This window comes from Aethalodelphis obliquidens, unplaced genomic scaffold (assembly GCF_003676395.1).
Source record: "Aethalodelphis obliquidens isolate GAN/ISIS:26980383/991018 unplaced genomic scaffold, ASM367639v1 scaffold2, whole genome shotgun sequence".
Lineage (NCBI taxonomy): Eukaryota > Metazoa > Chordata > Mammalia > Artiodactyla > Delphinidae > Aethalodelphis > Aethalodelphis obliquidens.
Window position 1 is genome coordinate 63,371,154 of NW_020837946.1, and position 12,844 is coordinate 63,383,997.

At 45.0% G+C, this 12,844-nt stretch overlaps 1 protein-coding gene across 5 annotated transcripts in view; it reads left to right on the forward strand.

Moving 5' to 3' along the window:
- STK39 (serine/threonine kinase 39) overlaps positions 1-12,844 on the forward strand; it is a 476,424-nt gene that overhangs the window by 166,735 nt on the left and 296,845 nt on the right. The window lies entirely within an intron of this gene.

Below are 12,844 nucleotides of genomic sequence, written 5' to 3' on the forward strand. Positions count from 1 at the left end.
GGGGCGGCGGAACTGGGGACCCGGCAATGCCGCCGCATTTTCTTCCTCCCGCGCGCCGGGCCCGCAGCCTGTGGTCGGTGGCCACGCGAGCAGGCAGCCGCGGCCGGGGTGGGGTTGCGGGGGCGCCGCCCTCGGCTTCCAGCGCCCCCGCGCCGCGCCTTGGGGGCCGCGTCCTGGGGGACCCAGCGGGCGCAGCCGCGCCTCTGCTCTCCAAGCTCCGCGCCTCGGTCTCCCGTCAGCAGCCTCTCGGCGTGGGTAACCGGGCTACGTAGGAGTTGCGGAGGCCCAGGTTCTTTCCCGAGGCCGGGGAGGATGCTGGCCTCCCTCCCTGACAGCCGCTGCTCCACGCCCGCCTCACAGCCCGGCTCTCCGCGCCGCCCGGCGTTCCCGGGTACCCGCCTCTCGGTAGCTGGGCGCGCCGCCTACTGCCCAGCCCGGTCGCCCGTGGAAAGCAGGCACCCTGGCCTTCTGCCCTGCGCCGGGCCGATGCTTCCCTCTGGTCCAAGGCCGAGCTGCAAGAAAGCCGAGGCTGTCGGTGATCTGCTCTCTGCCTTTCGGTGCCTTCTAGTCGGCCCACAAATACCACCTTATCTTACATTTTAAAAAGTTGGCAAAGTCGAATGGCAAGAAGCCGGCATTACCTTTCCCTGGGCCAAGCACGTGAAGGACCAGGAGAGTTGTGTTGGCCCTTATTGGATCATCTCGTCTGAGAGGCTTGTTAAACCCAGTTAGGGAACCCACCAGGTAAAGTGGGCCCTCAGCTTCTAACCTTACTGGCGCTGGGATGGGATGCTGCCTTCCCATATCTTGATATTTAAGTACGGTGATGAAAAAGGAATTCAGGATATTCCTCTTAAACTTTTTTTTTCTTTTCATTAAAAAGAATGCTCCACTCCTCCCTTAAAAAAAATTAAAACAGATACTAAGAATTTCATTAGGTGTTTAAACGAGCCTTTATCATCTGCTACTGTGTGAATGAAACAGCATAGACTGAAATAAATACTGAAGGGCAGAACCCTAACCCTAACCTAGGCTATAAAAGCTCCAAATAACCTAAAATAAGCATCTGTACATAAAATTCTTTGAAAACCAAAAACTTTCATAACTTTTGGCCAAAGACTCTAAAAGGATGAGTCTTCCTGTCACTGCGTGGATTAAATATTTTCAAGGGCTTCTCAAAGCCTAGAGTATTTAGTGAAAACTCCTTTAACCTGGTAGCTAAGCCCCTTCGTCTTCCCAGTTTTAAGGCCTGCTCTCAACTGGCTTGCCCCCTCTCATATTCTGATTGCATTGATTGTATCCTGAATAGTCAGCTGTCTTAGGACCCGTCTGGCCTTCCATTCCTTGTTGCCTTTCACAGGCTCTTTAAGTGCCCATCTCTGTAGTGAATCTCACTCAGCTTTCAAGGCCAGTGTGAATGTTCTTGAGAAACCTTCTCCTTCTCCCAAGGCAAAGTATGGTGGCTTCTTCTGCCCCTCTTTTTATATCTCACAGCATGTAACTCCATAATTTTTATGTGGTCAACAAAATCTAAAGGCCTACTATGTCCCAAGCATCGTGCTAGGTGCTAGCAGTATAGAAATTAATAAAAATTGTCCCTGCCTTCAAGGACTTCCCAAGTAAACGACTCTGTATGATGTGATGAGTGAGCACTGGTAGAGCACAAAGGAGGGATTGACTGCTAGGAGAAATAAGGAAACAGGGTATTCCACAGAACACATCTGAGCTGAATTTTGAAGTCTGAGTAAGTTTGTAAGGTGCCTGATTATTTCCATTGCTGCCTTTCCTAGCTAGGAGTTCCTAGCTGTGAACTCTTCCAGGGTCTTATTTCTCCCTCTGTCTCCAGCACATAGGGATGATGCATACAAGTTGAATGATGGTATCAGCCACATAGTTTCCATAGGGTCAGGACCAGCACTTACTTATAATCAATTTATATGCTTATTTTGTTAATTATTAGGGTCAGTATGCAAGCTTTGCTTTTTGAAAACAATGTTCTGAGCTCATCAGTTTTGTCAACTAAACTGAAGAAAATCTTAGTTTAATTAAGGTGAGGGGATTGATTGCAGGGCTTCCTTCTGCTTGCAGTAGCAGCATTGTTAATTATGGTTGGTCCATTTAATTAAAAAGAAATTTACCTGAGGAATTTTCAAGCAGAAACACCTGCTTATTACTTCTACATTGATTTTTGCACATTCACAGTGTGGAAAGGGCTTTTCTGCATTTAAAATTTATCTCGTAATTTTCCAACTGAAAGAGATGGCCTGTGGGGGGCCCGTGTTGAAGTCAAGTTGCTGGAATAGGGCTTTCCAGGGTCTTAATGTTTATAGGGAATTACAAACCCATTTCCATTTAGCGTGTAATGCTTGTTAAGTAATGAAGAGTGAACTTGCAGTTAAGCACTTCTGCTTAAACATTACACGCAGAAGTTAGTAGTTCAAACATTGGACCAGTTTCGACACGAGTGCGGGTGGACAGCCTTGGCCTCTCCCGGCCACAAGGCAGGTGTCATATGATAGGGCTGCGGCAGTGTGAACCGTGACCAGCAGGAGGCTCAGATGTGCCTGAGCAGAAGGCCAAGAGAGGCAAGGTGTTTTAGCTTTGCAGCGTGGCACCGAGCACTTTTTCTTCTTCGTTTCCTTCTGGCAGAGGTTGGGGGTCTCAAGATTAGAGGAGAAGAGGGTTACTAAAGTCCAAACAAAGCAGGTTCAGTTGTTCGACTTCTGTTTTAGAAAAATAAACACAGGATTTTGCAAGTCTAAAAATAAAGTTTTCTCTTTGCTATATTGTTGTTCTTGTGTGGTGAAGGATCAGTGGAGAGTTTGTGTGCGACCTGGAAATGATGTACAATCTATTGGAGGGAGCTTTATACTTAGGGGTTAACCATGTTATGAAATGATTAAATTCCTTGTTTTAGCCATCAATATGAGTAGATTTCAAATATTTCTGTCTCCTATAGAAATAACTGCTCATGGGAGGTGTTCTAGCTTAATACTCTTCAGCCTCATCAATCCTTGTTCCTCAACCCCCCCGCCCCCGCCATCTCTCAGATTCGCTCTTTAGAAGTATATGGGGCACCCAAAGATATGCTAGTTGAAAAATTAGTTTATTTGTTGGTGGTATTAATATTATCACTTTGATTTGCTAAACAAAGAACAAAAAGTGAATCATGTAAATGTTGACTTGGGCTTCCTTAATCGATTGAACAGCCTCAAGGAACTTTCCTGTCAAAGAGTTATATTCAGTGCAGTATCAGTTTCTTTATTAGAATCGGATAGTTCTAGCAGGGTCTGTTATCTTTGTTGGTTTTCCTCTGAGAAACACTAAATAGACCCATGCCTCAGAGCATGTTTGATTTTCTTAGATATTTTTTGCAGGATGAGTCTTTCTGTAGTTTTGCACCTTATTTCTCAGCGTTGCTTCACTTTTATCCTGGGCAGTCATTTAGAGTGATCCAGAAGTACCACCTGCTGCATTTCTGGTTCTAGTCAACAAAAAGAATTTGGTTCCTAGACTCCTAACTGTAGTTTGACAGAGGGGTTCTCAAGTACTCTGTTGATTTCTCTCCCGGGAGCTTTGTTTAACCATTCCGCTGCATCTTCCCCAGGCACAAGTAATAGGCAACTCTCCAGGTCTTCAAGGAGCAGTAGCCCAGAGCTCTGCTCTGTGCTCTCAGAGGTTCTGTGGAGCTCTGTGGTTTAGGGATTAGAACTGGTTTTATAGATGTTCTGGAGGGATCTTGAGGACAGTGGAACTATACTGCGTCACACTCTTTTGCACAGGACCTCAGAGGCCTGGAGCACTGAGTGTGTATTTTAATCTCCCAGACCTTTAAACCAGGCTGCTTTGCTGTTGCTGTCAGTTGTTAACTTGCCTTTTATTTATTTATTTATTTGGCTGCGCTGGGTCTTAGTTGCAGCACGCGGGATCTTTAGTTGGGGCATGCGGGCTCCTTAGTTGTGGCATGTGGGCTCTTAGTTGGGGCATGCATGCGGGATCTAGTTCCCTGACCAGGGATAGAACCTGGGCCCCCTGCGTTGGGAGCGCTGAGTATTAACCACTGGACCACCAGGGAAGTCCCATGTTGGCTTTTTTTTTTTTTAGAAGAAACAGAGTCCTGAGATGCTTAGCTTCGCGCAGGTGTTTTGATTTTCATATCGTTTCACTATTTTTTTTTGTAAAGAGAAAAATGTATATAGAACTGCTCTTTTCGTTTTTTTTCATTATTGTGGTAAAATATACAAATATAGGTAACATAAGACTTACCATTTTAACCATTTTCTAAGTGTACAGTTCGGTGGTGTTAATTCAATAGAAATGCTTTTAAATGTGCTGTTCAAACTAGCATGTGGGAAAAATCTCTGGGTTAAGAGAAGCTAATGTTAGAATTTCTATAATACTTTATGCATTTGCTTTGTGACAGATAAAATTATAAATTTCCCCCTGTCTCTTATAAGCCTGTTGTATCCCCCATTTTTGATGGTGTTGGAGAGTAAATTAAAACGTGGCGGGCTCTGGAGTCAGATGGCCTGGCAGGGGCAGTCGCTGGCCTCGCGACCTTGAGCCAGTTATTTGGAGGTGTCTGTACTCGGTTTCCTCATTTTCGACCTGGAGATGATAACGATAGGGTTGCAGAGAAAGGGAGACTCTGGAGCACTTAAAACAGTGCCTGGCACAGGGCGAGCTCTCCGGGAGTCTGAGCCTGCGCTGCCGTGCGCTGCGCCGGCTGATCAGGTCCGAGTTACCGGCAGAGAATACTGCCCTGACTCTGGCCAGACTGTGGAGCGTCCTGTAGAGTTTCTCTGCTCAGTTTGCATCAGGGAGTTTGCAGGAGGGGGAGTTGGCCCGCGAGCCCCCGCCTTTCAGTGGGCGGCGCCTTCCAGTGGGCTGCTGGCGGGGCAGCCTGAGGCCCCAGCGGGGAGGTAGCTGCAGAGACCTGTGGAACAGGACAGCTCGGGGCCTCGGGTGCCAGATGGCCCTCTGACAAGTGGTGAGAGCATCCTGCGGGAAGGTTGCTGGAGGTACGGCCCGTCGCGAAAGGGCTCTGTGAGCAACCTGCTCCGACTGCATTTTTCTCCCACCTCTGCATCCGCCCTGCGGAGGCTGCCGTGCTGGCAGGAAATGCTGCTGACTAAAAGAAATGGTCACTGTGTGCCCCAGCGGGTCAGGGGACGGGGCATTTGTCTGCAGATCAGGTCATCACTGTTGCTCTCCTGTCTCCTTCCTTGCCTTGCTGCTCTTCCCTGTACTTATAAATATTCTCGTCTCCCTCTAATCATTCACAGCAAAAGAGAACAAAACACCGACACTCTCACTACTCCTTCTTCCTCTAGCTCCTGCCTTATCTCTTTCCTTCCCTTCCCAGTGGAGAACCTCCCATCCACTTCTCAGCTCACTGCAATCTGGCGTCTGCCCTCTTGCTAAGAAGCCAAAATTGGAATGTCCACAGTCACCGTGACCTTCTGTGGCTGCAGCCAGTGGACACTGCAGGCTTTCCCTCTCTTCCTCTCTCTGCAGGAGTCGGCACCATCTGCCGTTTCTCCTGCTCCTTCCCCGCGTATCTCTGCTCCAGGATCCACTTCTCTATGGGTCTGAGGCTTCAACCACTGCCTAAAATGCCCAGGGCCTCTCTGGTCTTTGGACTGGTATGAGGGCTGCCTTTTAAACATCTTTGTTTAGATACTTCACATAACTTCATACTCACAGTGAAACTCACTGCCTCGCCACCTTTGCTTCATCGTAATCCTGCTCCTTCAACGTTCTCCATCTTACACAAGACCCTTGAGTGTGAAGCAGAAACATGCTGCTCAGCCTGCGCTTGCCCGTCTCCCTTCTCTCCCACATCTGATTGGTCCTCAGTCCTAAATACTCTGCGTGCTGGATCCCTTCTTTGATCTGTCTCTCACTCTTCCTCTTGGCCATTGCCAGTTCAGTTCGGGCTCTTATCAGTTCTTAACTTGGATGACTGTAATGACTTCCTGACCAGGTTCCTTGTCTGCAGCCTTGCTTCCAGCTCTAGTGTGCCTTGCTACCAAAGCGATACTGCTGTACCCAAAGTTTTATCAGTTAACCCCAGGCTTAAACGCTTTTAGTGGCTCTTCCATCATCCTTAAGATGAATTCTGAGCAGGTGTTTAAGGCCTTCGGGAATTGTCTCTTGCCTCCCATTCACTGTTTCCCCCCTCTGCCCCACACCCTTTGTCATTTCTATTCTCAGGACAGACTCGCAACCAGTGGGAACCTTTTTGCAGTTGCTGAAATGCTTCATGCTTTCTCAGCCCCTGCTAGGCAAGTTTTCCCTGTGCTTGGAACACCCTTTCACACCCCTTCCGTTCCATTTTCATGTATTTAACAGAGAACTCCGGTCTCTCCTTTTAAGCGTTACCTTTATTGAAGTATAATATGCACAAGGAAGAGTATACATGTCATAAATGTATAGCTTGATGCGTGTTCATAAACGGAGCCCACCCTGATCCGGTCTCCCTTTTAAGACCCGGAATAAATGATTTCACAGAAACAGCCTCTGCCCCTGAACCGCCTTCCCCTCTGCTCCTCTCTTGTCTCTTTCACCCCTGGTGGTCCTCATACCCTGTGCAGATGGTTTGCCTCCTTGCCCATCCCGGCACTCCTCCTTGAGGACAGGCCTTTGGCCTCCATAGCCCATACCTCCTATTAAAGATTCGCTAAGTGTTTTCTGGATGAAGGTCTGAATTTTAGGGATAAATGCCCTCCCACCCCCTGTGGAAGAGGAACCTTGCCTCGCTTCTGAATATTTGCCTCCTTGGATCCTGAAGATTTAATCTTGCCTGTGGTTAATGATGATGCTTATTCAGTTGCGTTTGGGCCAATCAGCTTAAAGGGCTCTGTAGAAATTAGCTCATTAATCCTCCCAGATCAAGAGTAAGCACTTTGAGTACTTGCACCTGCCTGTGCTGTGCAGGCAGGCAGGCAGCCAGCCAGAGGCCTGGCTTTCCTGAGGTCATTGTTCTGCGAGGTGGCCTCTGCAGATTAAAGGACCCGGAGCTCCCTGCCACAGTCTCTGCGTCCTTTCACTCAGGCATTGCAGAGCAGGGTGGGGGAAGTCCTAGCGCGCCTCTCCTCTTCTTCAGAGCTTTCCTTTCTTGAGTGTACCCATGAGCTCTCTCTTGCTGTTTGTATAGTTATATATAACCCAACCTTGAAGATCTGTGGGCCTTCTTGCTGTGTAGAAATCAGGACTGTTGAAGAAGATCAGGGATACAGGTGAAACACAGCAGCAGAATATCAGACGGGTGGTTTTCAAAGGTTGATACGATGGCAGGAATTGTATTTTTATAAGTGACAAGGGACTGGGGGGTGATAGGATTGGTGTGGTACATGCTAAGACCATAGAACTGGATCTTTTAAAGTCAAAACCAGTCTAATAGGTATTGTAATTCCTCTGTGGTGTATTTTTGGGAAAGGTTTTTTTCCCCATTAAAAAAAAAAATTCTCCATGTAATCAAGTGAGGTTTTACGTTTTCCTCCAGGACAGTTTTGCTTAAATTATCCCCAAACAACTCCAAGATGGCTGAAGTGATTCAAGTGCTTCAGGTGTTTCTTTTTCCAAATCCGCTGTTCATTGGTCAAGTTTTTGCTGCTAAAGAAGAATTCAGTATATTAATTAGAAAGGCATTTTAGATTCGGCTTAACTGGAAAGTAGAGGAGAAATAGCAGTCCTTTAGACAATGGATTGGCCGAGCTTTAGTTCAGAATTGATTTACATAAACACTTTGGGAACCTGATGTGAGTAAATGCTGATGTATTTCAAGTTTCTTCCCATTTGCCAAACAAATATTTGGGAATAAACTCTCACTTAAAGCTTTAAAAAACTTCTTGGGCATTGAGGAATTAGATGAATTGACCTTTTAAACTAATTGTATATTTTGGTGTATGGGAAAACATCATTTTAAGATAGAACTTAAAACATCATTTTAAAATAGTTTTATCTTCAAACTTCTTCCTAGTAAGTGGCATTTAGTATAACTCAGAGGCCTAGTCCTGGGTGTTCATTCACTTCTTCGCTCAGGTGAAAATACACATTCTTGTGACATTTATGGGGTTCAGGTTTCCAATGTTTAGTCACTGATGTACCAGAAGAACTAGTATGGTAAGTAGAGATGGATGACTTTCTATCATGTGAATGATAGATCTTCATTGGGGGAGTGTTTTAGAAGCCAGTGACCTGTGACAATTCTGAAACTTCTCACAATCACTCTATTTGATGGTTGAGGTCTTAGAAGAACTTGTGATCTTGTTTTGAACGGTAGCATCAGTTTGTACCGGGGCTTGTAATAAGGGGCATCCCTACTGGTTTCTTTCCTGCTCTGTTTTGTTTGGGGATTGAAAAGGATTCATTTTATGGATTGGTTCCTATTGGCGTGTCTTGTGTTGTTGACATTTTACTTTGAATTATTTGGTCTGTCCTTCCTTCTTCCCTCCCTCACTTCATCCTTTCCTCCCTTCCTTTCCTTTCTTACTTCCTTTGAAATTGGCAATGTCACCAGCCCCTTTCTTAATTATGAGATGACTCAAGAAAGCAGGGGAAGAGAGTGCCCAGGGGTAGGAATGATAGGTCAGTGCTGGCTTTTTAAGGTCAGCTCCTAAGTGAGGAATAGCATGGGAATATAGGGGGATAATGAAATTTAATTTTGGAGGAAACTGAAGAGAAAGTCCATTCCTGTTCCTTTGTTTCTACAACTGAAGATTCTAACAACCTAACTTAATTTGCCTGTGGTCCAGAAGTCCTTAGAATCTCAGGCCGATGCTTCCTACCCGGTTCAGTGTTTCTTTTTTTCCTTATATTTTGGCTGCGTTGGGTCTTCGTTGCTGCGCGGCTTTCTGTAGTTGCGGTGACCAGCGGCTATTCTTTGTTGCAGTACGCCGGCTTCTGCTGGCTTCTCCATGCGGTGCTCGGGCCTCTCATTGCCGTGGCTTGTCTTTGTTGTGGAACGTGGGCTCTAGGTGTGCGGGCTCAGTAGTTGTGGCTCGTGGGCTCTAGACCGCAGGCTCAGTAGTTGTGGTGCTTGGGCTTGGTTGCTCCCCAGCATGTGGGATCTTCCCGGACCAGGGCTCGCACCTGTGTCCCCTGCATTGGCAGGTGGATTCTTAACCGCTGCGCCACCAGGGAAGTTCCCAGTTCAGTGTTTTCTTCTACTTATATCATGTTGATTCCTCATTGGTGGGAAGGAGGAAGTTAGAAATGTTATCGACTCAGTGAACTTTATAACTACCATTTTAATGAAGTAAATATATATCTTATCTGGGAACATATTTACCGTATAGATTTTATAGTAAAAATCTTTCTTTAGAGGGGTTGAAATGATCTTTATATATCTTTCTTCATTAGAGCATGTTTATTTAACACATAAACCAGGTGATATATAAACATAAAAGTTTCATTTCACCTATCATCTTTTGCCTGGCTGTTAGAATAGACTATAAATATATATTTTTAAAATTAATTAACTTATTTATTTTTGGCTGCGTTGGGTCTTTGTTGCTGCGTGGGCTTTTCTCTAGTTGCGGTGAGCAGGGGCTACTCTTCGTTGTGGTGCGTGGGCTTCTCATTGCGGTGGCTTCTCTTGTTGTGGAGCACGGGCTCTAGGTGTGCAGTTTCAGTAGTTGTGGCTCACGGGCTCTAGAGCGCAGGCTCAGTAGTTGTGGCGCACGGGCTTAGTTGCTCCGTGGCATGTGGGATCTTCCCGGACCAGGGCTCGAACCCGTGTCCCCTGCATTGGCAGGAGGATTCTTAACCACTGTGCCACCAGGGAAGCCCTAGACTATATTTTTAATCCTTAGTTAGAACCTGTCAGTGAGGTGGAACCTGTCAGTGTGTGTGTGTGTGTGAGTGTGTGAGTGAGAGAGAGAGAGAGAGAGAGAGAGAGAGAGAGAGAGAGAGAAATGGCAAATAAAAGGTTGAGGAGCAGGAAATAGATGTACTTCAGGGCTGATCATTAGCTGGAGCAGAGCTTCTGCACTAGAGCCAGGTCCCTGCTGCCAGGCTGATAACTTTATAGCAGTCAGAGCAGCAACGGCATTCCTAGCAGTGTCTAGTTCTGAGCTGTCCGGAATGGTAGCCACTAGCCACATGTGGCTATTTCAGTTTGAATTAATTAAAATTAAATAAATTTTGGGGTGGAAAGGAATGAAGAGGCAGAGCACAGAGGATGTTTAGGGCAGTGAAACTGCTCTGTGTGATACCATAATGATGGATACGTGTCATACATTTGTCCAAACCCACAGAATGTACAACACAGAGGGTGAGCCCTAACGTAAACAGTGGGCTTTGAATGCCAAGGATGTGTCAGTGTAAGTTCATCAGTTGTAGCAAATGTACCACTCTTTTGGGGGATGTTGGTAATGCTGGAGGCTGTGCATGTGTGGGAGCAGGGGGTACATGGGAAGTCTCTGCCTTCTTCTCAATTTTGCTGTGACCCTAAAACTGCTTTAAAACAATAAAGTCTTTAAAAATGAAATAACATACAGTTCCTCAGTGACACGAGCCACATTTTCAAGTGCAGCCAACTGTGACTACTGCAGCTGAGGAACTGTATTTTATTTATTTAATTTTAGGTCTATAACCTGCACTGTCTAGTAAAGTACCTTACTGGATAGTGCGGATACAGATTATTTCCATCACCACAAAAAGTCTTACTGGAGAGTGCTGGACGGTAATTTCTCAGAAATGTTCAGAAACTGACTAAATATTATTATGATGGCTGTAAATATCCCGAGGCTACCTCCTGATAACATGCTAAGGCATCGCCACTGACTTAGAAGTACAAAAGGAGACAAACAGTGCTAACCTGATTAAAAAAAAAAAATTGTTCTCACCCTGTGCTCTATTAGAAAGTGAATTGATTCATATTTTCAGAAGGACAGTTATTTTTTGTGTATGGTGAAACAGATACCCCTGCTGACGTAGAAAGACAGTTTTGAAGTATGAGTTTTTATCTTACTCACTTAACTCATTCTAGGATATTCTTGTGATTACTGTAAACACGGAATCCTCCCGAATGAGATCCAGTATTTTCAGAAGTATCAAAATGTTACATTTCCTTGAGAAATCACTTCAGAGTCTTGGGGCTGGATGTGGTAGACAGAATCACTTCAGTTTATCTTCTTTTATGTAATGAAGTAAGAAAGAACTGACAAAATAGTTTTTTTGGTGAAATTACAAAGACATTGTGAAATTAACTCCACTTAGAAAAAAAAATGATACCTGTGTCAGTTTTAGTCACTTAAATGGTGAGTTTGAATCATGGTCCCTTCTTTTCCCTTGATTTTAAAACATTTCGGTAATTGAGTAATTAAAGGATTTAATAGTTTAGTCTAAGTTATATAACACAAAGCAAATAAAACGTTCAGTATTGAAGTCAGTACCTTAACAGAAATTCAAACTCAGTTATCACTGTTTGGTTAGGACACCTTTTTTGTTAGGAGAGGGAATTAATGACATAGGGGTGGGTGAAAACAAATATCTGTGTAGGGAGATTAACTGCGTTTAATTTTGGGCAATTCAGAAACAGTTTGTACTTTCTTATGTGTAGTGTCCCTAGGGTGACTGGGGCCGCCACAGAGAATGCTTTACTATGTAATCCTTTTTTATTTTTCCTCGTAGATGCCCTTTCAAGTTTCTGGAGTCCTAAATCCAGTGCCTGACCTTCAACAAGGGCCATTGCGGAAACATTTTTAATATGGCAGTTTGGGTGGCTGAAATAGTACTAGGGGAAGTGTCTCTGTGTATTTTCAAATTAATGATCATTAGGACAAATTTAAGAATAGTGATATTTTTGGCATAAGTCTAGATCAGGACTAGATTGTATATCTTTACTAAAATAAATTCTCATTGGTTGTTTAAAAAGTGACAGTCTCGGGCTTCCCTGGTGGCGCAGTGGTTGAGAGTCCGCCTGCCGATGCAGGGGACACGGGTTCGTGCCCTGGTCCGGGAGGATCCCACATGCCGTGGAGCAACTAAGCCCGTGAGCCATGGCCGCTGAGCCTGCGCGTCTGGAGCCTGTGCTCCACAACGGGAGAGGCCACAACAGTGAGAGGCCCGCGTACCGCAAAGAAAAAAAAAAAATTGACAGTCTCTAGGGTGAAGAGATAATGAGCCTCTTAGTTCATCTATAGCCATCTTCCTGATTGTTTCCATAGAAGCAGCAAAACTGTTTAAAGGCTATAATTTCATGTCCTACTCTTCAGAGCCCATTAAAAATAGGCAACATAGGCGGCTTTGTAGCTTATATATTTGCTTAAATAGTCTTAAAGACAAAGAGGGTAACTGCTGTGCAGTCATTGGGATAGGTAAACATTGCAGTCAGGCACTTGTTTGGCTTTTGCTTATAGGTTATGGTCCATTTAGCCTCCTGTATTAAAAGTGACATTTTTGGGAGTTCCATGGTGGCCTAGTGGTTAAGGATTCTGGGCTTTCACTGCCATGGCCTGGGTTCAATCTCTGGTTGGGGAAGATCCCACAAGCTGTGTGGCATGGCCAAAAAAGAAGAGTGACATTGTTCTCAGCTATACGTAGTTGTTTAAAAATGAAATATTCTCTTGGAGCTCCTTGGAAGAAAGGGAGTGACAAAAATGTGAAAAGGTGGTATTTATGGGGTCTGACCAACTTTAAAATTAATCATATCAGGACTGATATGCACAAGAAGTATTGTTTCCTTCAAGGGGACATAGTGGAAGGGGGTCCACTTATACTTTATAGCGACATTTTATTTTAAATTAAAAAATTACCCATTTCTATCAGCCCTCTAATGAAGAAACGAGACTGATTTTCTAATGTGACATTAATTTGCTCTTGAGGTATTGCCCAA